The 26,716-nt window shown below is 35.7% G+C and overlaps 1 protein-coding gene across 4 annotated transcripts in view; it reads left to right on the forward strand.

The window, feature by feature from the left end:
• Window positions 1-26,716, forward strand: part of LOC120633905 (dystrophin, isoforms A/C/F/G/H-like) — a 752,632-nt gene that overhangs the window by 270,749 nt on the left and 455,167 nt on the right. The window lies entirely within an intron of this gene.

Here is a 26,716-nt window from a genome sequence, read left to right on the forward strand (position 1 = left end):
ACTTTCAGAGACAATAAATAATGTACCTTTAAAGACTCTGAAGTATTATTTCGGTTTTTATTCATACATTGTATAGTAAAGCAGTAGATTGCTATCTTTTTCACGATTCATAAATATAGAAGAAACCACACCCTTAACACGTAAGCCGCCCTCAACTCGCTGCTGATTTAAACAATATGCCCGGCCCCAGGGACAGAAACCGCAATAGAAAACTGTGATGACGGTTTTGTCGGATAGTTTTATTGGCGCCAAACGCTTACCAAGCCCATACCGTCTAAGCTGAGTAAAACCGTTTAAAAAAATATATAAATTTAAAATAAAAAAAAAAGTAATTTGCAATTTTGTGGTGCAGCCATCTTGGATTTCAAAATTGTGATAGTTCAAAATTCAAAAGTAGGCCTAATTTATAAGGACTTTTGAAACGGCAAAACAGTCTGTTTGTCGTGACTCTACCACCGGTTCGGAAGGCAGATTCCACTGAGAAGAGCCGGCAAGAAACTCAGCATAGTATTTTACTAATAGAGCCTTTTCATTTGGTATCCATTTTGAAAGAGCTGTGGAAAAATAAGTAAACCGCTATTTTGTGGCGGCGGCCATCTTGGATCGATTTTCACAAAATATAGCTAGCTAGAACACTACACTAGATCACCTTTCAAACAAAAATATTCCGTCAAAAAGACCAATTTTGATTGTTTATCAAATAAAGTAAATATTTTATACAACAGGACTTTTCTTGTTAGGTTAGTAATTTTACATTTAACTTGGCACCAACTTAAAAATGTTGTAGAGAATATTTATTTATTTCTTTTGTGTTGTTTAACAATGTCGGTTTTTTCTGTAATTTTTTTTATATCAAAAATTATCAAAGTTCTAATAGCCAAATGTCAACTGCTCATAAAGTCATAACCCTTTACAAGGTATTACTTTTCAAGAGGCCGGGAACTTACTTGTTGACTCCCACCCATTCCATCAACGTAGTCCCATCTTAAGATTTTAAATATTTTTACGTGTTCTTTTAATGAATCCCAGCTACGCAAACAAAATTCCCCTAACAATAGAAGTTACAAGATGAATCTCATTACTTATGATGCGTCTTCATTTCACCCCCACTTGGGCGGAAGTGACGTCACAGGGGTCACTAGCCTCTCAGATTATGGGGCGGAAAAGATTGCTCGAAGAATTTCCCTCTTTTGTATCGGGGACTTCAAAGCGGATTTTTTGTGGTTTGTCTTTGTGCTTTGTGTTTTTTATATTTTTTTTGAAGGAAAAAGGATTTCTAACAAAGTGGATGTTTATTGTGAAGGTAGAATGTTTGTTTTATGAATTGTATTGTATGGGTAATTCGTCACGGTTTATTTTTATAACCTACTTTCAAAAGAAGAATAATTGTCAATTCGGCGATATTGTTTTTTGGGTGAAGTTTAAAATAAATAAATTAAATAAATAAATATACTACGACAATACACACACCGCCATCTTGTCCCAAAGTAAGCGTAGCTTGTGTTATGGGTACTATGATAACTGATGAATAATTTTTATGAATAATATACATAAATACTTAAAATATACAGATAAACACCACACACTGAACAACATTAATGTTCATACCACAAATATTGTCCAGTTGTGGGAATCGAACCCACGGCCTTGGACTCAGAAAGCAGGGTCGCTGCCCACTGCGCCGATCGGCCGTCTAAAGTTAAAAAGGGCTGAAAGCCTTTAAGGGTTTAAGGGCGGAAAGTTAATTTGATGTATTTTTTTTTAATTATCTTGTGCAAATATTATTTATGTATTGGTCAAATAATTAAGTCTGTTAAATTCAAACTTCGAAAGTTTTTTGTTAGTATTTGATTAATATTAATACGACATTATGCCTTGTGTTTTTATAGGCTAAGTAGTATAGTTAGTATTGTTATTAGTATCTATTCTAGAAGTATATTTTTTCATCTGAGAAGTTTAAGTTGTACAAAAGTTTACCGCCATGCCGACAAAGACGTGCTTCCAATTAATGCATTTAAGTACGACTATGTAAATAACTGTAATAACACATAATAGCCAACTCAACCTAACACTACATATAAGCTTAAAGAACCCTACGGATCTGTCTCCTGAATACTCAACATCGGTGGTGCCGCTGAGCTAAGTACATATGTTACAAAGTACATTTTTTAACATCTCGCGGCAACGACTTCCGGAGGCTTTCCTGGGATAAAATCCCTATCCCTATGTTTCCCTATATACCTATAACAACTAACAATTTGTACACTTCATGTATCATGTTCACATTCACAATTGATGGTACATAAAGTTTCAATAAATATTATCCCATTTCTAGGAGCAAGCTAGCACTGTATTAAATCTCATCAACATAGAGGCAATCGTTGTGACGAAATGAGTTAGCAAATAAACAGATTTTCTCATTTATGTATTACTAGCTGTTGCCCGCGACTTCGTCTGCGTTTGATTTTATTTAGTTGTAGTTCTAAAAAAAAAGTATTCAGTATCGCTAAGCCTGTCCTCTATCTCCAACCACATTCATCAGATCAACACAAAGTAAGTAAATAACCTCTATTGTACAAAAATAATTATTTAAATCGGTTATAATTTGTCGGAGTAAAAAGCCTTAATGTCGGGATAAAAAGTATCCTATATTACTTTTAACATTTCCAAGAATATGTGTACAAAGTTTTATGAGGATCGGTTGAGTAGTTTTTGCGTGAAAGCGTAACACACAAACTTACATTAATAAACTATCCTTTTATTCAAAGTATCGCGTCCTTTTCCCTTCACAAAAAAAAAGTTTAATCTTGCCGGTTGTAGATTGCACTACTAACAAAAACCCTTAAACGCTTTCAGCCCTTTTTCTTTGTACATTGGCCTAATTAACCCTCGAGGTTAGTACTTGGGCTGTACTTTTTTGCGAAGGTAAAATTGTACGCCGGACTCGTTTATTGTTGAGCGATAAATTCATGACGTTTTTGTTTAAGCTTTTAACGACAGTTTTGATGGATTTCACGACATTGAAATCAGAGTTTTTGTTATCCCTTACCCGAAGTATGGCAACTCAAAACTTGACCCAATTACTACGCCATCCATCTCTGTCCAGTCTGTCTGTCTGTCATGATACTCTATATGAACCGGTAATAACTATTATGGTGGAGACCGTAACAGTTGAAATTTACACAGAATATATATGTCTATTGTTGCTAGGTTATTTTTTGACAAAATACCTGGCGCAGTTATGAGGACTGTTGTTTTAAGTTAGAAGACCCGGGTTTGACTTCCGGCAAGGGAAATTTGTTTATTTATTATTCATTATATTTTTTGTTTGAAACTGGTACAAAAACATAGATATCAAGCGTAATACATATCCTGCCAAATTGGCGTGCAAAATCATCATCATTATTTTAAACTTATAATATTTATAATATTACTATGTTATGATAATGCAATTAAATTTCAAAAAAAATTTCGTTCCCAAATAAATAACTGAATTATATACCAAAACATTAAAACATATTCTTTAATGTGAATTTATAATTTCTGAATTGTTTCTGGTCCGGTCTGGTCTGGTGGGAGGCTTCGACCGTGGCTTTACCACCCGGATACCACCTTACCGACGAAGACACGACGCTAAGCGATATAGCGATCCGGGTAAAATTTAATTGCCATACTCCCTAACTGGTTAGCTCGTTACCAGAATATTTAATATGCGATACCCATACTCCGACTCATTTAATAAACCCATATCTGACGGCGCAGTTGGCAGCGACCCTGCTTTCGGAGTCCAAGGTCGTGGGTTCGATTCCCACAATTGGAAAATGTTTCTGTGATGAACATGAATGTTTTTCAGTATCTTGGTGTTTATCTGTATATTGTAAGTATTTATGTGTATTATATTCATAAAAAAATATTCATCAGCTATCTTAGTACCCATAACACAAGCTACGCTTACTTTGGGGCTAGATGGCGATGTGTGTATTGTCTTAGTATATTTATATATTTATTATTTATTCAAGCAGCGTGGGGGGTGTTCTTCTGGCCCTGGGCCTGTCTCCGCACTTAGTTGACCGGAATCGGATAATTTCTACCGCACACTTGCAGGTTATTTTACAATCTCCCATCTGAAGTGTTTCATCAAAAATACAATCTAGGGTTATTCAAGGGGCGGATAAAGGAATTCCTTAAAAGCCGGCAACGCATCGGTGGCTCCTCTGGTTCTGCAGATGTCTATGGGCGGCCGTGATCACTTATCATGAGGTGACCCACTTGCTCGTTGGCCCGCTATTAATATTAAAAAAAAAACAGCCTTTGTACGTATGGCTGCTGGGTCATTCCAGCCAATCCAGCTCTCTCCATAAGTTCAGTAGGTCGCGTGGTGGGTGATCGCGTGGATGGTGGTGGGTGGAAATCCCACTTTCCTATTAGAGAATCAGCCTGTACATTTCGGTAGCGTAATAAGCTGATGATTATGATAATTTAAGTTAGCCCCGAGTTTTATTCAAACATTTTCCATGAAATGTTCAGATTTCAAATTTTCTTGTACCAAAGCCTTTAACCCTTTTCTCTCTTACCCCGGGGCATAATTAGCCCATCGTCGTACTTCGCCCATAGTTTTGACTACGGCGTAGAATTATACAGCCTTGTTTATCAAGCGGTGGAAATTTAATTGTTCAAGTCTTGTTTTTCTTATAAAGTAAAATATTTTACACGGCCTCTTCAATAGAAAATAAAATAAGCAATTTAATCCCAAGTAACATATTAAACATCGCCGTAAAAAAAATAGAAATATTAAACATGAATTAAATACAATTGGGTGTAAATAAATAGGCTTCTTTAATTTAGAGGTTTAAAGACTCGACTGAATCTGACGTATTTCCTACTAGATGGCGCTAGTAGTAACTAAAAGCTGTCAAAAAGTCATATAATAATTTCAGCATCGGTAGAACGAGGGCTTATTATGCATTTCGAAAGTCTATATTTCATATTTCCTCCTAGTGCAAAATAAAAAATATGTTCTGGGGACGCACTTTAGTATAGTATACATTTGACAGAGTAAGTTTAGAGACAAAAATAGTTTCATTTCTATCCGCAATATGGCGAGGTTTTTTATTATACACGTCAGGCTTTGGCATTACCCTTCAATTTGTGGATTTGAAAAAATGTTTGACAAAAAAAAACCACTTTTTTAAACAACTAAACACCAAGACATAAATATTATCTTCAACATTTTTAAGTCGGTGCCTATTCAAATGTAAAATTACTAAGTTTATAGTTGCTCAGTTGTTACAGTTTTAAGTATATAGTTGGCCAGCCGATTGAAGCAGAGGGTTCGATTCCCCGAACTGGAAAATGTTTTTGTGATGAACATGATTGTTTTTCAGTGTCTGAGTGTTATCTGTATATTATAAGGTTATTCATAAAAATATTCATCAGACATCTTAGTACCCATAACACGAGCTAAGCTTAATTTGTGGCTAGATGGCGATGTGTGTATTATCGTTGTATATTTATTTATTTTATAGAACCTTACATGGAAAGTACCTTTTAATTAGCTACATTTGACTTGGCACCGTCATAAAAATGTTGTATTAAATATTTATTTCCTGCTCTTTAGTTGCTGTTCAATACAAACTCTACAAATTTTCGATAGTACTTTAACTCCAATTTAATAGGCCAGTTAACAAGCGTTAATAAACGTTGTGTTTATCATCCAACCCGAAAGCTTCTCCAACAAAATTTTTCCCTACTCAAATGTTATTCTTCGTATGAAAGGGGTTGAAACTAAACGAATTCAATTATAACTTTGTTGGACCGTCTTCGAAGCGGCCATGTTGAAAACCAGTGTAATTTACTCTTAGTGAAGAGCTTAAGGTTGTCTTACCACGAGAGATTGGGAAAGCTGTGTAGCGAGGCACGTGTCGAAGTATTTGATGTTGGAAAAGAGCAACTGCTGAGTTTCCTGCCGGCTTCTTCTGGGTAGAATATGCCTTCCAAACCGGTGGTAGAGTCCCTATAAACAGACTGACTTGGCGTTTAAAATCTATATATATAAAAGAGAAAGTGTGTGGATATGTTCCGAAACGGCTGGACCGATTTCAATGAAACTTTCAGAGAATCTCTGGGTGGAACTGGCGAGTAATCCTGTCAAGTTTGGTGACGATCGGAGCACTCCTATTTTTCAACTGTCAAACTGTCAAATACAGCTTTTATTTACTATGATGATATTGTATTGTTGGGTGTACATGGGTGTAGATAATGATCTTCACCCGCTCGAGAAGAGAGTGAATACGGAGAGAAATAAATGATTTAATATATTATAAGACTTAAATTAAAAATTTAATGATGTACGTTTGTTGTTTTAATATAGTAAAGCAAAATCTAGCCCGGCGAATCGGACTGGCTACGCTAGTTTCTTATAAATTAGGGCCTACTTGAAATAAATGATTTTTGAATTTCGAACTTGGCTCTATAAAATCGTTTGGTACCTCTTGGCTAGTGGACTGGCAGCTTTAGTTTTATCCTTTAAGGAACTTTAAATAGTACGTAAACCTTGTTGAGGCTGTGATGGCTTATAAGGTTTAGTTTATAAACGATGGGTTAGAAGGGTTAGTATATGGATTAAAGGCGTATGAAATACTAGCTTAAACACTTGATTTTGCCTGCATATTTGATTTATTTGTTAAATGAAACATGTACTTTCGATAACGATTACGATTTTAAGTGTGTGTTTTTTCTTGGATTTCAAAGTATTCTATATCTATGTACTAAATTACGCTAATAATGGTTAAGCGGTTGAGCCAATCATAAGCAACGGTTATAACAAAAAACATATGTTATTATTAATCCCTTAGGAAACGGTTATTTTTCGAGTATAAAATGTATCCTATGTCCGACTTAAGGATGCGAGCTCTGTGCCAAATTACATGGAGATCGGTGATCGGTTGAGCCAAACGTTTATTTATTAGATAAGAAACAATCAATCTAACAGACCATATTATTATTATGATATTAAGTATGGATTTATATACGGATACCATTTCTTTTTTTTCTTTTTCTTATTTATTATAAATGATGTATAAACTATTAATTCAAAGGTTTATCAATAAAATAGTATCTTATTTCATTCTTTATCCACAAAAGTGAAATAAAACTATCCTAGTACAAAATTCCCTTAGTGCGAGTTATATAAATTAATATAAATAAATTTTAAAAACCGATTTCGAATTAAAAGTGCAATTAGAATTTTTGCTTTGTATTTATTTCATAATGATTTTGGATTGTTTATTTTTGCTTTGGTTTTTCTGCACTATTTTTAACTGACTATATTATACGATTATTTATATTTATTGACGAACATCCAAACTTTTTTGTCAATAATTATTATTATTAAACTCTTTATTTGTATACCACAACATTTAAAATATAACAAAAACAGAAACATCGAAAGAAGTAGTAATACAAAAGGCGGCCTTATCGCTTAATAGCGATCTCTGCCAGGCAACCTTAGAATTAGGAAAAAAAAGAAGAGGAGAATAGACTGCTGGTGGTACAAATATTAAAATACATACATGCAAATAACTACATGCTAATACATAAACTAGTGTGCACAAATAGATAAAAAGTAAATAATATAATAAATAAATAAATATAAAAATAAACTAATATATAATTATTTTGATTCCTTTAAGCAGAAACAAAATAGGAGGAAAATTAAAAAAAAACGGAAGTCAGTAAGAATATTTTACCACAGAATAACGCTATTATTAAGTGGCCCTATCGACGCGTTATCTTTAATCTGTTACAAGCGGCACCACAGGCGTACAAATCTTTTTTTAACGAGGTCTAATCGACCGAGAGGAGACGGTTGTATGATAATGGTAGAACCCGCTGAGTGGGGGTTTATCGATTCGAAGAATGCCCTTTCCTCTGCATTATCGGAGCAAGTCATTCGTCAATGGTATTAATACTCATTCACGAGTTAGTAGTCAGTCTATGTGTATTTATGTATCAATGTTTGTTATTTTTTGTTCGAACAAAAAATCTTAACAAAATCTTTACAGAGTAAAAAATCAAAGTTGCTCACGCTGTTTGTGCGCTTTGATAATTTAAACCACGCAACGGGTTTAGATGCTGTTTTCAGCAATAGATAAAGTGATTCAAAGAGGAAGGTTCATATGTAGAGAAAAGCAAAGAAATTCAAAGCATTGTAACGTACATATCAGTTTTGTGTTGTATGGAATGATATTTTAGATTTGTAATTGACTGCTAAATCTTTATTTATTACAAGAAACTTTTTTTATTCTATGTTACTTTTATTTCCTCCATAAATATGTGTACAAAGTTTCATGGCAATCGGTTTAGTAGTTTTTACGTGGAAGCGTAACAAACATCCCTACCCACATCGCCATCTAGCCCCAAAGTAAGCGTAGCTTGTGTTGTGGGTGCTAAGGATAAAGAGAATGAATGTTTTTATGAATAATATACATAATTTCTTATAACATACAGATATATAACACCCAGACACTGAACAAAATTCATGTTCATCTCACAAACATTGTCCAGTTGTGGGAATCGGACCCACGGCCTTGGACTCAGAAAGCAGGGTCGCTGCTCACTGCGTTTATCAGCCATCAATGGTTTCCCCCCGGGCATTAGGTGTGCCATTGTCTTGGTCCGTCACTTATTTCTTAAAAAAAAAATAACTAGACTGATTTATTTATATTATGAAATTTATGAGAAAAAGTGTTGATTATTATCTAAATACCTGTTATTTCTTTCAGCGGATATAACCGGGTTCCCGGTCTCAAAGACCAGCGCCCAGTTGTTGCACTTAAGGTCACTGTTAAAAGGTTCGATTCCCGTTTGATGTAATCATTAACAGTGTGGCAGTAACCAAATTAATTATCATAAATAAAATATTTATAAAAAAATCATGGTTTCTCTATGAGTATACTAAATAATTTAATAAGAATACTGGAAATGTTAAAAGACTTATATTTGAAAAAATAAGCACTAATGGAGTACTATTTGACAAATATTAAATGTATGGATACTAATTGTTGCATACGAATTTAATATTTGTGTTACAATCATTTATCATTAACCAGATTATTTGAAATATCACAATATAACACAGTACATATAAAAATGCTAAAAACATGCGTCTCATAAATCATGATTTAATAATTTAATTGTTTTACAAGACAATGGGTTTTAAGTATATCATCATGACCAAATCCAGCAATTAGGTGATCCGGAGAAGAACCAGAGTGTAAAAAAAATGCTCAACGAGTCTCGAAGCTGGCCACATAGATCGGAGAACCGATTGAAGTTGAGTAAGAAAGGTGCTGGAACCTCACACCGATGAACTTAGCGTTTCTGTAGTCTTTACCTTGGTTAAGAAACTACATACAAATACGTAAAAGGGCCCCTTCATCATATAATTTCAGCTTATTTTTTTATTATATCTGAGCACAGCCCATCTATTATTTATCAATTATTATTCAATACTATCAAATAGGTATGTACATGTTTTAAACAAGCTGGGTTGTCGCAAAGCTCCAGGCAAATGTGAAACACTGACACTTTTAGTTTATTATATAGGATGCATGAAAGGATGGTTCAACAAAGAAAATAAATATGACATAATCAAACATAAAATATATTATATAATATTCTCAGACTTTCTCTTAAGTTTCATCTGTTAACATTTAATTTATCTACTTGTATTTTGTGCTATCGTTCAAATAATCAAATTTATGTCATTTACAAATAGCAATATCGATTTAAAAACCAGCAACTTTAAATTGTGAAAGTTTATTTTGCACAAAGTTGGAATAGGAAAAAGGTATCCAGCACGACTCAGCACTAACAGACCGGTAAAGTTTCATTAAACGCTACCTGTGCTTAGGATTGCTGTAGTCCATTAATTTCATGCTAAAGTTCGTTGGATGTCATCAAAAGTTACTGTAATTTACTTAAGTTTGCATCCGTGCTTAAAAGTGCTTAAACGTGCTTGTAGCATTACCAGTAGTGCCAACAACGAAAATCATGAATAATAATAATAATAATTTATTACATCAAAAATGTTACACAGAATATCAATACAACAGTAGAATGAAACACAACACAAAAAGTAAAACAATTTCACATAAATTGGTAAACATATTTGTAAAGCTGAATGCACATTATATTGATATTTGCCTCTTATTATTGATAACCTGTGGACCCCACACTAGGCGACCTGTATCGTCGGGCCCAGTTAATAGATTGCCAAAATTGTTTGCTCGGCCAAAAAAGAGAAATTGATGAGAAATTAATTTTCAATATCAATTTTTTTTAGTAGTACTACGAGTATCTACATGATGCATCTTTTTAACAGCAGCTCGCCCGGGGAATTACTATCGCCATCCTTATTTCTGCCGCTAAGCAGCATTGTTGCAATGCTGTTTTCCGGTCTGAATGGCGTGTAATTGCAGGAACATGAGGCTTAAAACCTTCGTCTCAAATTGATCGAAACTGGGCGGCATGTTGCAATACGTGCCGCTTGCATGATGTGTTAAGTGATGCCCTGTTTATACGCGATGATTTTCCAATAACCACTAGGTAGGTAAATTATTTTTCACAAAAATATTAGCACAACTCCAAACTCTGTAAGAAACTAAACGATTCTACCGCCCACTTGCAAATTATGGAACAATCTCCCATCTGATGTGTTTCCTCAAAAATACAATCTAGGGTTATTCAAGGGGCGGATAAACAAATTCCTTAAAAGCCGGCAACGCATCGGTGGCTGCTCTGGTGCTGCAGATGTCTATGGGCGGCGGTGATCACTTATCATCAGGTGACCCACTTGCTCGTTTGCCCGCTATTAAAAAAAAAAAAAAAAAAACGATGTAAGTTAATGACAAGGTTGCTTGGAAGCATCCGGCTCCGATTTCAGCTCTCACAAGATAGAAAACTGAATGTTAAAATGTAAAATGTAAATTGATGATGTTGGAAAAGAGCAACTGCTGAGTTTCTTGCCGGCTTCTTCTCGGTAGAATCTGCCTTCCGAACCGGTGGTACAATCACTACAAACAGACAGACTTGACGTTTCAAAAGTGCTTATATTAGGCCTACTTGAAATAAATGAATTTTGAATTTTGAATTATTACATAACTGAGAATAACTCTAACGTACTCAGAACTAACAGACCGTCGTTGGTAATGTTCCAAAGATGTTTAATTACTCGCTCTCCGTGCTTGAGATTGCTGATGTTGGATTCTATTTATTTCCATGCCAAAGTTTCTTGGATATAAACTTTGTATGCAACTTAATAATAATTACTAACTATGTTTGTATACGTATATGCCAATCTTTAAAACATGAAAGCTTAGTTTATAAAGCTCCAAACAAGAAAAATAGTCAGCACTTACAAGTCGCAGTTGGTTGTTTTCCATAGATCTTTAATTACTCGCTCTCGGTCCTTGAGATTGCTGGTGCTTGACTCTATTTATCTCTATGCCAAATGCTATTAGAGCGATATTTTATACTACTAACATAATAATCCTTAATGTGTTTTTACAACGGTTAGTAGGTACCTCATTTGCTTAACATCAATATATGTATTGCTGATCCTTGACTATATTTATTTTTATGCCAAAGTTTTCTGGCAAACTTAGTAATTATATGTCATCAATAACTATAAAGGTCTCGTCGTGACTTTGTCATAGACGTCTGAATGTAGAAATATGAAATTTTGGGAGAATATTCTTTGATAACCTACTAAGAAAGGATTTTCAACAACAAGGCTGCTTGGTACCGAGCCGCTCCGCTCTCATCTCTCACAAAATAGAAGAATTATATTTAAATTGTAAACTGTAAAATGAAAGAGAGCATTCTGCTGAGTCTTTACTCTTTTTGATTGAATCTGCCTTCCAAACCGGCTGTAGAGTCTCTACAAACAGACTAACTACACTACGACTACTTGCAATAAAAAGTTTGTGAATTTTGAAAAGTCTACTTTTTTGAATTGCAGTTATAATTTAGAATTTAATTTAACATTATAATTGGCAACACACTAAACGATGTTAGTTAAATGGCCACGAAGCTGAGGATACGAGTGATGTAGTCAGCACTACCAATCCGTAGTTGGTAAAGTTCAAAAGACATTTAATTACTCGCCCACGTAGGTTGAGTTCATTTATTTCCGTGCTCAAGTTAATTTGCATTGGATGCCATTTAAGTTACTGGTAACGTTTTACCTTTACTATCACTAAATGTTTTTATAAGAACTGCTGTTACACTGCTGTTAAACGTCACTTTTCCATACAATAAAAACCTAGAGATACCTAATCACCCAGCCGGTCAAATGCGACACTTCTAGAGAACAATTCTTTCATTGTCCATATTCGTACTAATATGATGAATGCGAAAGTGTTTGTTAACTTGTCCTCCCTTCGCGTTCTAACTAAGCAACCGATGAATTTAATTTTTTGTATACTTAGTTAAAAGGACTTAAAAGTAATATAGGCTACTTTTTATACCAGGAAAACATACAGTTTCCACGAGATTAGTAAGAAAACGTATTGAATGTAAACGAAGAACTCGGGCAACAATTAGTATTAAATGCGTACGTACGTGGTCCCTTTAGTTGTGAAAGTGGATTAAGTAGCTCGGCACCGCTTCTTCATACTTGCTTTGCAAATACCAATACTTCACTGCTGAAATCGTAATTGTACTGAAATAAAATAAAGCCCTAATTACGATACGCAGATATCACTAATTTATGTCCGTTTCTAGAAAGTCAACTGTTTATATCGTTCGTATCGTATCGTTTATTTTTGTTTATAATTACTTGTTTGGGCTATATCGTGGGTATACCTACGTAACAAGTGCGGGCCTACTAGATAACAGTATTTTTGAAGCACATAATAAATAAATTTATGATGGTCCATTTACTTAGCACAGGTGGATCTTTCTCGGTAGATTCTTTTTCCCCCAACAAAAGCTTGATACAGAATGAATGCTTGAGAAGGTAATGCTTCTACTTTTTTACGGCTCAGGTACCGTTTACAATGTTGACAACAAAACGAACCAATAATAATATTTTACGATATTAGTTTCCGGTAAGTTATTTCACAAAATATATTGTTATTATTCTATTTGGATAACATTAAATATTTAGACACACCAAAATACTTCAGGCTCAAATGTATCCTATATTACTAAAAATGTAGCTTTCTATAGGTAAAAGAATTATTTAAGTTTGTTCGCTAGTTTTCGAGTTATCTAATACATAGAAGCATACAAAAAATCTAATTTATTTCTATATTGATTTTTGAAAAATCTAATTTATTTTTATATTGTTTGTGTGATGAACATGTGTGTTTTTTAGTGGCTGGGTGTTTATATGTATATTATAAGTATGTACGAGTATGTATACTGTTCACAAAATATTTATCAGTCATCTTAGTACCCATAACACAAGCTACGCTTATTTTGGGACAAGATGGCGACATGTATTTTCGTAGTATATTTATTATTATCCATTTACAAATTTGAAGCGATGTAAGTTAGTACAAAGCCGACAACAAGAGTAATGTACCTACTAAAGACCCACAGTTGGTAGAGTTCCAAAGATGTTTAATTACTCTCTTCCGGTGCTTGAGATTGCTTGTGCTTGAGTCATTTATTTCCGCGCCGAGATACGTTGGACGCCATTAAAGTTGTGACCGTTCGTAGTATTTTCACAGCACTTAACTTCCCTAGTTAGCTACAGACTTAACAATAATTAATTTTCCATCTTGTAGACTGTATAAGTGGTGATAGCGCAGTGGTTAGTATTTCAGCTTCACTTTCGGAGGGCCAAGATCGAATCCCAACACACACTTATAACTTACCTAACTTATGTGCGTTTTAAGCATTTAAAATATTACTTGCTTTAACGGATATGGAAAATCGTGAGGAAACATGCATGCGTTTTCCTTAATGTTCTCAAAGGCATGTGGAGTCCACCAATCCGCAATGGGCCAGCGTGGTGGACTACGGCAAAAAGCGTTCTCACTGAGGAAGGACCTTCGTGCCCTTTTAGTGAGAGTGAGTGTTAATTGGTTAATATGATGAAACTGTACGGTAAATTTATTCATCGCATAGCAGGGTTTGATGGGGAATTAGCATTGCCTACTCCCGTGCCCCGTCAAGAAAGTTAAGTATATTCTGGGTAATATAACCAGATTATTCTCCTACAAGTTAGTCCTTGACGGCAATCTCACCTGGGGGAACTGATGATGCAGTCTAAGATGGTAGCGGGCTAACCTATTAGGGAGTATTATAATCGGTTTCCACGCGACATCGCACCGGAACACTAAATCGCTTAGCGGCACGTCTTTTTCGGTAGGGTGGTTACTAGTCACAGAAACCCACTAGACCAGACTAGAGAAAACTTCCCCTTCCGGGAATCGAGTCCGGGACCCCTTGCTTAAATTCACTGTTGCTGTTCCATACAAACCGTAGTTAACTTTCACGCGATCGGATTAGTAAACCTACCTTTACTAATCCGATCGCGTGAAAGTTAACTACGGTATGTATGGAACCAAAAGAGTGCCATCTAGTGAAAATTCAATTCTTTAATAGCAAAAAACTTTTAGCTAAGAAGGTGATCTGCGCAACATGAAAAAAGGCGAGTGTTGTAAGAAAAACCATGCTCATGGACCCTCCGTCCTTAAATGATAAACGACTCTACGATGTACACATTTTAGAAGGCCGATTGTTGCGGTGGGCAGTGACATTGGTATTTAAAACCAAGGCTGTGGGTTCGATTCCCACCACTGGAAAATGTTTGTGTGATGAACATGTGTGAATGTTTTAGGGTTGAGTGTTTATTTGTATTATTCATAAAAATATTCAGCTTTCATCTTTGTACCCTTACTACCTTGTATAACGCAAACTACGCTTACTTGAAGGCTAGATGTCAATGTATTTATTGTCGTAGTATATTTATTTATTCAACATTTTTTATGTAACAAACGCGTACGCAAATTGCATCTGTGGGCCTATTTGTTTTAGAAATATTTGACTCTGACGCTAAAATTACGTATAGATGGAAATACATAGAGTCTTATAGTTAGAGTGCACGCCATAGAAACTAAACAGTCACCAGACTGTTGTACCAACATTCACGCATATAATTACTGAGGAATTGGTGTGGAAATCATTGCGTCGAGCAGTGAATATCGTGATCAGCGTTGCAAATAATTAATTGGATGCGGTTTTGTTCATATTTCGGCATGATTTTGAAGTTCATTATTGATAATGACTGATCATTTTAATTTAAAGGAAAATGTTGTAAACGTAAAAAGTGTACGTGTGTACGTGTTACCTTTACGCGCGATTGAAGTAAAGAGTAAAATGTAACTGCGCCATTTCATTTAGTATTCACCATTATATTTTATAATCTATTTAAAATTCATTGAATATAATAGAATGTCACAATCTTCAGATAATTTTTTTTAATTTTTTAATAATTTATTTATTTTAAAAATTATAAATAAACAAGTATGTTTAGAGATTTATAAAAAACTTTGCAATTTAATTTTTTTTTTCAATTTGCTATTCACAATTGATCCGTTTGAAAATATTGGATATTATATATAATAATATAATAATAATCTTTATTGATTATGATATTTGGCACTAGCTGGCGTATAAGTCAAGAAGCGTGGAGTATGACATATACTTACGACTTAACCAAATATTTATGTTTAAATAGCGGAAACTACACAGACGTCTGACGTAAGTGTTACTTCCGTCAGAAAAAAATCTGAGTTACTCCCTAGTCGCGCCTAAAGAAGTTTTACTTCAAAAAAATCTTGACGCGGTTAAACCTACTCATGCCCATACCTCCGATACTTTCAGCAATATTATTTGTTTACTATCTCTTAAACTATGCAACTGAATAATATGCTTGTAAGCTAATCTATGTAATGATAATAAAGTTTACTTTTATCTATAAGGTTTAAAATTTAATGCGAAATTACGATTGAAAATTTTTTTTTTAGCTTCCAGTTGATAGGTGTCGATGACTTATTTCAAATCCACCTAAGTAAAGTAGAACTCGCAATTTATACAGTAAACTCGGATAAACATACTATCGCAAACGTTTTTTTCTTCTGACTTCGTTTTTTTCAGGGCGATATTTTTATAAAAAATAAATATTATAAATATATATAAAGCATGGCTTTTTGTCTCTTTCCGTGCGTTGGATACCACGTTTAGCCGTCGGTCCTAATTATTATCCTTAAATAACTTATAAAATCTATCTTATAGTGGGGCCCGCTTCGGCGGATGCACTTCGACCCTCCAGGATCTTTTGTACTCGCCCGAATAACTTATACATATAACGATAACGCTTTTTGTTATATAAGCTAAGCGAAGACAGGGCGGCCGATGCGCTGCGTTCGGCCGTTAGGGCGAATTGAGTAGAGACAATATGCCCCGACACTCCGCAGCGCATCGCCCGCCCTGTCTTCGTTTTCTCAGTTTCTAAGGATCAAAGTGTGATATTAAATAGCCTATAATCTATTTTTTTCGCTATGCGTATAAGCAGGCGGCCCACCAAATCGCATTGGAGCAGCGTGGTGCCCAACCGTGGGATATAAATACGCTGACGACAACGATGTCAAATGTCGCATTTCACCCAATACGAATAGGTGACAATTAATTGACATGCAACCTGGCCCTTCCGTATACTCTATACTGCAACGATTTGCATACGACAAAGTGTAAACGGGACACACCACCCTCGATTTATTCAAGTATTGCTTTGTCCAGCGACACCGGACAAAAGCGACTCTGTTATTTTAGGGAAATTGAGTTTCTGTATGCGAAATACAAAAACGTGGGTTTATTTTTAAAACTAGACTTTTTGAGTGCCATTTAAAACTCTCATATTTTTTTGACAATAGTTTTAATAGACAGTGAATTAAAAAAGATGTCATTAGAGACGCGAAATACAAAAACGTCGGTTTATTTTTAAAAGTAGCCTTTTTTGAGTGCCATTTAAAACTGTAATATTTTTTTGACAATAGTTTAAATAGTCAGTGAATTAAATAAATACACAATAAAGACCCGGCACTGTCAACTGATAACCGGCGATTCAGTGTCCGTTCTTGTACGTCTAAGTTCTATACAACATAATTGTTTTTTTTTTTTTTTAATTTAATTATTTATGTATTTTTTAGATCTATGTAATTATATGTATAGAATTACGATTTCCCGTCTCTCATTGCCTTATTCCATTAGTTCAGGTAGCCTGGAAGAGATCACTTTTAGTGATAAGGCCGCCTTTTGCACATAATTATGTTTCATAAGTGTTCCTGTGTACGTCTATATTATGCAATAAAGTTGTTTAAATAAATAAAAACTTACCCATTATCAGTCCACTGCTGGGCTAATGAGAACGGTTTAGGCCGTAGTCTACCACGCTGCCTAAGTGCGGATTGGTAGACTTCACGCGCCTTTCAAAACGTTATAGAAAACTCTCAGGCATGATGATGTTTTCCTTCAACGTTAAAGTGATATTAAATTGCTTAAATTAAAAACGCACAAAGTTCTAAAAAGTTCTAGGTATCGAGCCGGGAATCGAACTCTGTTTCACTGAAAAGGAGGTCGACATTTAAACTACCAGAGTATCACTGCTTTAGAGGAGAAAAAGTAGTAGAAGGTCGAAATAACCTACATCAATTCATCATGTCAACCCATTACCGACCCACTAAAGGGCAAAAATGACATTGTGAGATGGTGATAACAAAAAAAAAAAAACCCGGCTAAGTTTGTTGTGGGCTTCTTCTTAGACCAGGACGCGTTTGGAACCCTCTTAGCTTTAGTTTTAAGTTTACGAATGTGGTTATCGCCATCATCTCACTACCGTGTAATTTTTATGTACGCATCAAAAGTGCCACCTGTGGGCCTACTTGAATAAAGATATTTTTGACTCTGACTTTGACTTTGGCACGGGTTTCCTTCCACGATGAGAAGGGGATAAGGCCGTAGTCCACCACGTTGGCCCAGAGCGGATTGGTGGACTTCACCTTTGAGAACATTATGATAAACTCTCTGGTATGTAGGTTTCCTCACGATGTTTTTCTTCACCGTTGAAGCAAATGATATTTTAATTGATTTAAACGCACATTACCTAGTAGAGTTAGATGTGTGTGCCGGGATTCAAACTCGCTCCCCCGAAAGTGAAGTCGAAGTCCTACCCACTAATCACCTATTATCGCTTCGATATCGTTTCTCTGATTCATCATCAATGCCTCATTAATATGCCAATCTAAGCTGTAATATTGTAGTGATGAGAGCGGACGACTTTTCGGAGTTATGTGCATTTCTTAATATTCAAGCAATTCATATATCACTATGCTTGAACGGTGAAAAAAGATATAAATAAACATACTACAACAATACACACGCCATCTAGCCCCAAAGTAAGCGTAGCTTGTTTTATACGTACTAAGATGGCTAATGAATATTTTTATACATAAATACTTATAATATACAAATTAATACCTAGACACTGGAAAACATTCATGTTCATCACACAAACATTTTCCAGTCGTGGGAATCGAACGCCTTGGACTCAAAAAGCAAACTGCCCACTGCGCCAATCGGCTGTCAATTTGCCGAAGACATGTTGTTCGGACCCCACATAAAGTGATATAAGACAGGAAGAAGAAGAATTACGCTTCATTAAGAGTCAGGAAACAGGGATTCCGCGGGAGAGCGTTCCACAAATAATTACAATTTCCCGGATTACACCGGAGTTTTCCCGGGGAAATAGGAAATGATATTTATTACGTTTTCCAGCCGAACTCCTTTCAATCAGCATTACGTACCGCCGTTCCGTACGTCATGCATAATTTAATATATTTATCTTATGCATGCGCCCGTGTACCAGACAGTCCGTGAAATGGAATGGATTGTGCTTTTTAACCAACTTCCAAAGGGTATTGTGGAATGCCAAAGAAAAATTGGAATTGAGTTTTCTGTCCTGGTAATCTGAGTCCGAGTATAGCCTAGTGGGTAAGGCATCGGATTTCCTTTCGTGGAGACCGTGTTCGAGCCCCGGCTCGCACCGCTGTCTTTCGGAGTTATGTGCGTTTTTAATTTAAGACTATAGCTATATTCAAATTCAATTCAAATTCAAAATTCATTTATTTCAAGAAGGCCTAATATAAGCACTTTAGAAACGTCAAGTCTGTCTGTTTGTATTGACTCTACCACCGGTTCGGAAAGCAGATTCTACCGAGAAGAAGCCGGCAAGAAACTCAGCATTTGCTCTATTCCAACATCAACAATTTACATTTTACATTTTAACATTAGTTTTTCTATCTTGTGAGAGCTGAAAGCGGAGCCTGATGCTTCCAAGCAACCTTGCTTGCATTATGTATTATATAAATATCACTTGCTGGAAACGGTGAAGGGAAACATCGTGAGGAAACCTGAATGACTGAGAGTTCTCCATAATGTTCTCAACGGCGTTTGAAGTCTACCGATCCGCAATTGGCCAGCGTGACAGACTACCTTCTCAGTCTGAGAGAAAGACCTGCGCCCTGTAGTGGGTTAAGGATGATGAATCTGTGGTTAGCTTCAATAACAGATTAAGAGGGCCTGGTATCGATTTACTTATTTTTTTATTTCACTACAAGTTCGCCCTTGACTGCAATCTCCTGGTGGTAAGTGATGATGCAGACTAAGATGGCAGCGGGCTAACCTGTTAGGGAGTATGTTAGTCATATCCCTAATCGGTTTGTGCGACATCGCACCAGAACACAAAAAGCTTAGCGGCACGTCTTTGTCGGTAGGGTGATAACTAGCCACGGTCAAGGCCTCCAGCCAGACCAGACCAGAGGAAGTGAGGGAATTCAGCTTATATAAATTCCCAAATCGCCCCTGGAATCGAACCCTGGACCTCCTACTTAAATTCACAGCGCTCACCGTTGCGCCAGGAAGGTCGATTCCCGGGTACATCTAAACATTGTGAGATTTTCTTTATCCTGAAGTTTTGAAATTGGCGTTATTTACCCGTGTTCATTATCATTAAAAGCCAACCAACCCGCATCGTAAAGGCGTGGTGGTTCTATGCTCTAAAATCCTTTCTAAAATGACGGCCTTAGTGGGACGTACAAAGATAATGATAACGATTGTGATAATGATCATTCTTATTTTTTAAATAACAGTCTTAGCAACACATAATATACAATCCAAATTCAAACCCTTTCGCTCGAAAATACATTTCCCTTCGCAAACATTCGTGAGCCATATTTGCTCCTGTTTTCTTTGAAGATTTCTGTTTTATTTGATTTCATTTGTTTCGTCGTAGATGGCTTTCCAATTTGAATGTTGAGTTATGTTACGCCTGGGGCGGGAAGCAAACCCTTGATCTTGAGATGAGATCGCTAGGAGGCTTTCAAAGATATTGTAGGAGTCACGTAAAATGAGCGCTTACGATCTAATGAATATACGCAACAAAGTTGTTAACAAGTTCAAAATCTTTGTCGGCAGTAAGATATCAGCAGAACATAAACAGACGCAATCCTCACACTAAGCTGTGGATTAACGAAAATGAGTGTAAACATACAAAGGACGTCTTTCCAAATCTAAACACACGACTAACAACCAAACTACTGAAACTTAGTCGGAAAAAACTAAGAACAGTAGTAAGCATGATAACAGGGCATTGCCCACTAAACAAACACCTTTTCATTTTAGGTATAACCGACAGTCTCTGTGCAGAGCAAGCATAGAGGCAGATGAAACACTGACTCACGTACTGCTCCAATGTAGAGGAGTAGCAGAACAACGCACAGCACACCTTAGCTCCCCAGCATAACTCCCTGAAGCACTTGGCGACCTGGGCGACCTGCTAAGCTTCTGGAGTGAGCTCGGCTGGCTGGAGTGACCCAGCGGGGAGCCCTATCAGTGGCACTACGTACAACGGAAGGTTCCGGCCGACCAAGTACGGAGACAAGCCCAGAGAAAGAAGAAGAAGAAGATATCAGCAGCTACTGAAATTACGTATCTAAGCGCGTATTTCTAGCCACAAACGCCGGAACCACTCCAAGTCGCCAACACCAGAAGTGGCAGTAGTTCACAACGTACATTGGAGCAGTGTTGAAGGCTTTAGCTCTACATTCATCTGAAGTTATTAGAAAGAATGCTTTATTTAGGCTGATGATGATGTATCATGCATCACTCTTTCGCATACACCTCAATAAAATTTCATCCTTGCTGGTTCTTAGTAGCCGTAGAGTATTGGATAGAAGCAGGCGTTACTTTGCGGAATTTGATGAATAATATTGTGTTTGATTACGTGACATAACAATTATTCATTGTAAAGTCAGTAACTCCTGAGGATACTCCGGTTTCGGAGCGAAGCGTGCGTAGAGGGTAAATTGCCGAAGATCTGTTCGGTGTAGAGTATAAGTATTGAAGAAATTATAAATAACTCCATACAGATTCTCCTGTTCTTCGTGGAGTATCCGTTTAGCTTAATTTTCATAATAGTCGTAGAGTATTTTGTGACAGACTCGTCCGAGGAAGTACTTTCGCCATGCTAATTTCTGCCGCCAAGGAGCAATGCTGAATTAAGGTCTAAAGGGCTTAGTTGCCGGTGTAATTACAGGCTTAGGCTTAACACTTACGACTTAGGTCGATAGACACGTGGCACTTTGTAAGACATGTTCCTCGCGTTCCCTGCTAAGCTTTGCTCTGTTTATATTCGATGGTTTTTCACTTACAATCAGGCAGCTTAGTCCGCCTATTATTGCTACAAAAACCAAGTGAACCATAAGTGTTCAGTTTACATGACACATGCAATAGTTCTAAAGAACACTGTTATCTATCTATCTATATATATAAAAGAGAAAGTGTGTGGGTATGTTCCGTATAGACTCCGAAACGGCTGGACCGATTTCAATGAAACTTTCAGGGAATCTCCGGATTGACCTGGCGAGTAATCCTGTAAAGTTTGGTGACGATAAAGCACTCCTATTTTTGAACTGTCAAACTATCAAATACAGCTTTTATTCACTATGATGATATTCTATTGTTGGGTATACTTGGGTGTACATGGGTGTAGATAATGATCTTCACCCGCTCGAGAAGAGAATAGAAGAGAATGAATACGGAGAGAAATAAATGATTTAATATATTATGAGACTTAAATTAAAAATTTAATGATGTAAGTTTATTGTTTAAATAAAATAAAGCAAAATCTAGCCAGGCGAAGCGGGCTGGGTACGCTAGTCCCTTATAAAGGACATCGTGTATAACAATACTAGTTTTAAGTTTCTATAAGACTGCGTAGTAAAGTTTAATACGCTACTTAAGCTAACACTCGTCAAATAGGTAGGTATATATAGGCAGGGTGTAAAAACATACGACCTGTGTCTTTGACCATGTCTTTATAATATGATTACCCCATTAGCTTAACAGTGGTTTAACTCTGTCGTTAAAAACAATAAAACGTCAAATTTGTTTGTCAACCAAAGATTGAAAATGTTAGTGTATAGTTAAAGAAGAATAAGAAACACTATTGCACGTATGACATACAGGAAAAGAAACAGTAAGGAGTATACCGTAAACAATTTAGACATGCAAAGGCGGCTTTATTGCTGCAAGTAATCTCTTACAGGTATAGGTCAAGAGTCTTGAGTACAGTTAGTACTATTATAATGAGCTAAAATAGCCAAGTAAAATATTCCAATGTTATCAATATAAGATCTATTGCACACAATGTCGTGTCGTTTAACGTGCCAACCAACGTGAAAATGTCGAGTGTGTAAAGGCATTAAACCTTATAATTAGACACGGAATTTCATAACGTACAACTTAAAGTTTAGGAACTACATACACTGAACTTTTTCCCGCAACAACGTGTCATAAAAAGTTAATTGACAGCGAAGTAATTGCCAATATTTTTAATGGAATAGCGGTTCGGCAACAAAATACCCTAGCGATAAAGTAAATCAATTTTTTTGTTTTGGTTTAACACATATTTTAAATTAAATTTTTATTTTTTAATTTATTTTCCCTTTATCTACTAAGGCTGGACTTTTTAATAGACAAATATATTATTGCGGAGTCCATTTGGCATATTTTCAAGTAATCATTGCAGTAATCAGAGCAGCGATTGTGAAATCGACCGTTTACAATTGTTACACTGACACGCAAACTTTTAACCGTTTTTATACTACAGACTTTTTATACTACTGCGTTTTTCTCTATACTGTAAACTACCATCGATGCGTTATCTGAAGTCAAATTATTCGACTAAACTTTACAATAAATAATTGTTAAGTAATATTGCAATAACCAAAGCCCATTTGGTTAAATGAGTAAACGCGTCATTGGTCTATCCAATATATAAAAAGCTACCATTAATTAACATTATAAAATAAGTGAATAATTGTTGTCATTGTAAAGTCAACATCTCCTGATGATGCTCCGGTATCGGAGCGAAACGTGCCTAGAGGGTATATTGCCGAAGATCTGTTTGGTGTGGGGTATAAGGATTGAAGAAATTATAAATTACACCACACAGATTCTCCTGCTTTTCGCGGAGTATAGAAAATTAAGCTTAATTTTGATAATATATCATGGATTTCCGCAAAGTATCGCCTGCTTCTATCCAATGATTAGGGTTTTAACATGAAAATATATTACCAGCAATTCAATCTTATCTTTGTCGATTGGCAAACGCTTTAGTTTTATTTAGCCTTAAAAACGCGACGTTGCAATTTTAAAATTCAATCCAAAACTTTGTCGATTGGCAAACGCTGCAGATGTATTCAGCCTTAGAGAGATTATTGCCCCAGTTTTTACTCTCCTTTTATTATTGCCGTTGCTATAATGATAACACTTCATTTAAAACTTTGTCAGTCGGCAACCGCTTCATGCGCCTCCGCCCTTAGAAAGACTATTGTGCTCAGTTATTACTCTCGTTATAGAATTGACGTTGCACTCTAAATTAACTCTATTTCAAATTCAAATTCAAAATTCATTTATTTCAAGTAGGCCTAATATAAGCACTTTTGAAACGTCAAGTCTGTCTGTTTGTAGTGATTCTACCACCGGTTCGGAAGGCAGATTCTACCGAGAAGAAGCCGGCAAGAAACTCAGCAGTTGCTCTTTTCCAACATCAACAATTTACATTTTGCATTTTAACATTCATTTTTCTATCTTGTGAGAGCTGAAAGCGGAGCCGGATGCTTCCAAGTAACCTTGTCATTAAAAAATTCATCAATTGTATAGTAACCTCGCTGTAATAAATGTGTTTTAACAAATTCTTTAAACTTGTGCATTGGCAGGTCCAAAATCACCTTAGGAATCATATTATAAAAGCGTAGACTTCGCGTATTTAGGGCGCGGGTCTCGGAGTATGTAGCTATGTGGTAAGTTGTACCAATAATTGCTATAGACAGGAATCGGTTATAGAACATCTGGAGCTCAGCCAGGGAACTTAGTCAGATAATAATTGGTTTAGTCCAGACCTAGATTGAAGCTGTCTATAATTGTAACTGACTATTAACGTCTTAATGTTGAGTGAATACAGCTTGCTCGTTTATTAGGCCCCGTAGTTAAATAACAGTATAATTGCTATGACAATAGACACATCGCCATCTAGCCCCAAAGTAAGCGTATCTTGTGTTATGGGTACTAAGATGACTGATGAATATTTTTATGAATAATAAACATTAATACTTATAATATACATATAAACAACCAGACACTGAGAACGTTCATGATCATCACAAAACCATTTTCTAGTTGTGGGAATCGAATCCACGGCCTTTGTGCGTCACAAAGCAGGGTCGCTGCCACTGCGCCAATCGGTCATATGACCTGAACAGCGATAGTTCTCCGACACCGCACCTTGCCGCTTGCATTTGTTATAGGGTGCATATGTACCGAATCAAACATTTATTTGGATTCAAGCGACCATAATTGCTTCGTTATTGTTTATTGTAAAATAAATGGTGTCGGAGCGAAATGTGCGTAGGGATTACACTGTGGAAAATCTGTTTGATGTGGAGTATAATGACTGAAGAAATGGCAAACTACATAGTACAGATTTTCGCGCAGTATAACTAATTAAGTTCAATATTAATTGTAAACAGTGGCGTGCATACAGGGTATATGAACAGGGTATGCACTAAGCGGACAGATGATATAAAATTAAAAAATAAATCCAATAATAGTTTACAAAAACTCAAGGTTAGGCATTGTAGTTAAAAAATCACACCCTTAAGTTATTATAACTCGTACCAGAGATTTTCTTCATTTTATATCATCTGCATTCACGCCACTGATTGTAGATATATTGGCTAGTATTCGGATTAAGCCTAATCCTTCTAATACTGAGAAGGTACCTAATGGATTGGATTCGGTTGATAATGATGCTAATGTTTATATACAACAACCTTTATATAACGTTCCACTAAAGACTTCCTCGATTTAACACATTGTTCCTAATCTCCTTAAATTGTTCTTATGAGTCAATGTAAATATACCTTTACATTGCGAACATTTTTTACGAATAACCTCTTTATAACAAATTTTCAAATATCATAAACAGGGTATAAACACCTAATTATTTGGTTGGTATATATGTATGCATATAACCCTCTTGGTACTATCCCGTTCCCTTACTGTGAGTCCCATCTACAAAGGTTGCCTGTAAGAGATTTCTTGCAGCTTCCTTTGCATGCCTACAATATCCTTTACTGTAAACTTCTTACTGTCTCTTTTGCGTGCAATAAAGAGTTTTGTCTTCTTCTAAATAACGAACTCTGTCAACCCTAAAACCTTATCAACAAAATTCAAATTGAAATTCAAAATTTCTTTATTCATGTAGGGCTATCACAGGCACTTGTGAAGCGTTCATACATATTTGTTTACATAATTGTAACGGAATGGTGATAACTTCGTTCGCCCACTTAAATCTAAAGCTACGAGGGTTCCAAACGCGCCCTGGTCTAAGAAGAGCCCACAACAAACTTAGCCGGGTAAATTTTTTTTTTGTTATCACCATCTTAGAGTAAATTTAAATTAAGCTATGAAGCTAGAGCAATTCACACCCAAGCTTTTTTATCGTTTAAATAATCCTTAATATTATAATAGGACTTTTCTGTAAGCTTACGTTTTATATAAACTTTGAACTTATTGAGAGACATCTCAAAGATTTCATTTGGTAATTTGTTATAAAATAATATACAATTGCCCTTAAATGAATTTGCAATTTTGTGTAGCCTTGTAAACGGCACGAGTATATTTTTTCTTCTAATATTTATATTGTTACAGTGCATTTTCTTTTTAAATTTTGATATATTTTTATGGACATAAATTAAATTTTCATAAATGTACTGACTATGCACCGTCATATTCACCGTCAACTATACAACATGTCAAAGAAAACCGAAATGATACTTAACAGGATTTATAGGTACAGTATGTACTGTCTCTGTGACTTATCTGTGAAACCGATAACCTAATATTTTTGAGTTTTAAACCACTGCCATAATTTTTACTGAAAGAAATCAGATACAGCCGTAATTTAAAATCATGTGACTCCTGTCTTTATTAGGTACTCGCCGCGTAGCTTAGGTACTATGCGCGTGTTAGAATGTTTTTAATTCGTATGTATGGAAAAATGAATGTGCTTCTTTTGATT

This window comes from Pararge aegeria, chromosome 22 (assembly GCF_905163445.1).
Source record: "Pararge aegeria chromosome 22, ilParAegt1.1, whole genome shotgun sequence".
Taxonomy (NCBI): Eukaryota; Metazoa; Arthropoda; class Insecta; order Lepidoptera; family Nymphalidae; genus Pararge; species Pararge aegeria.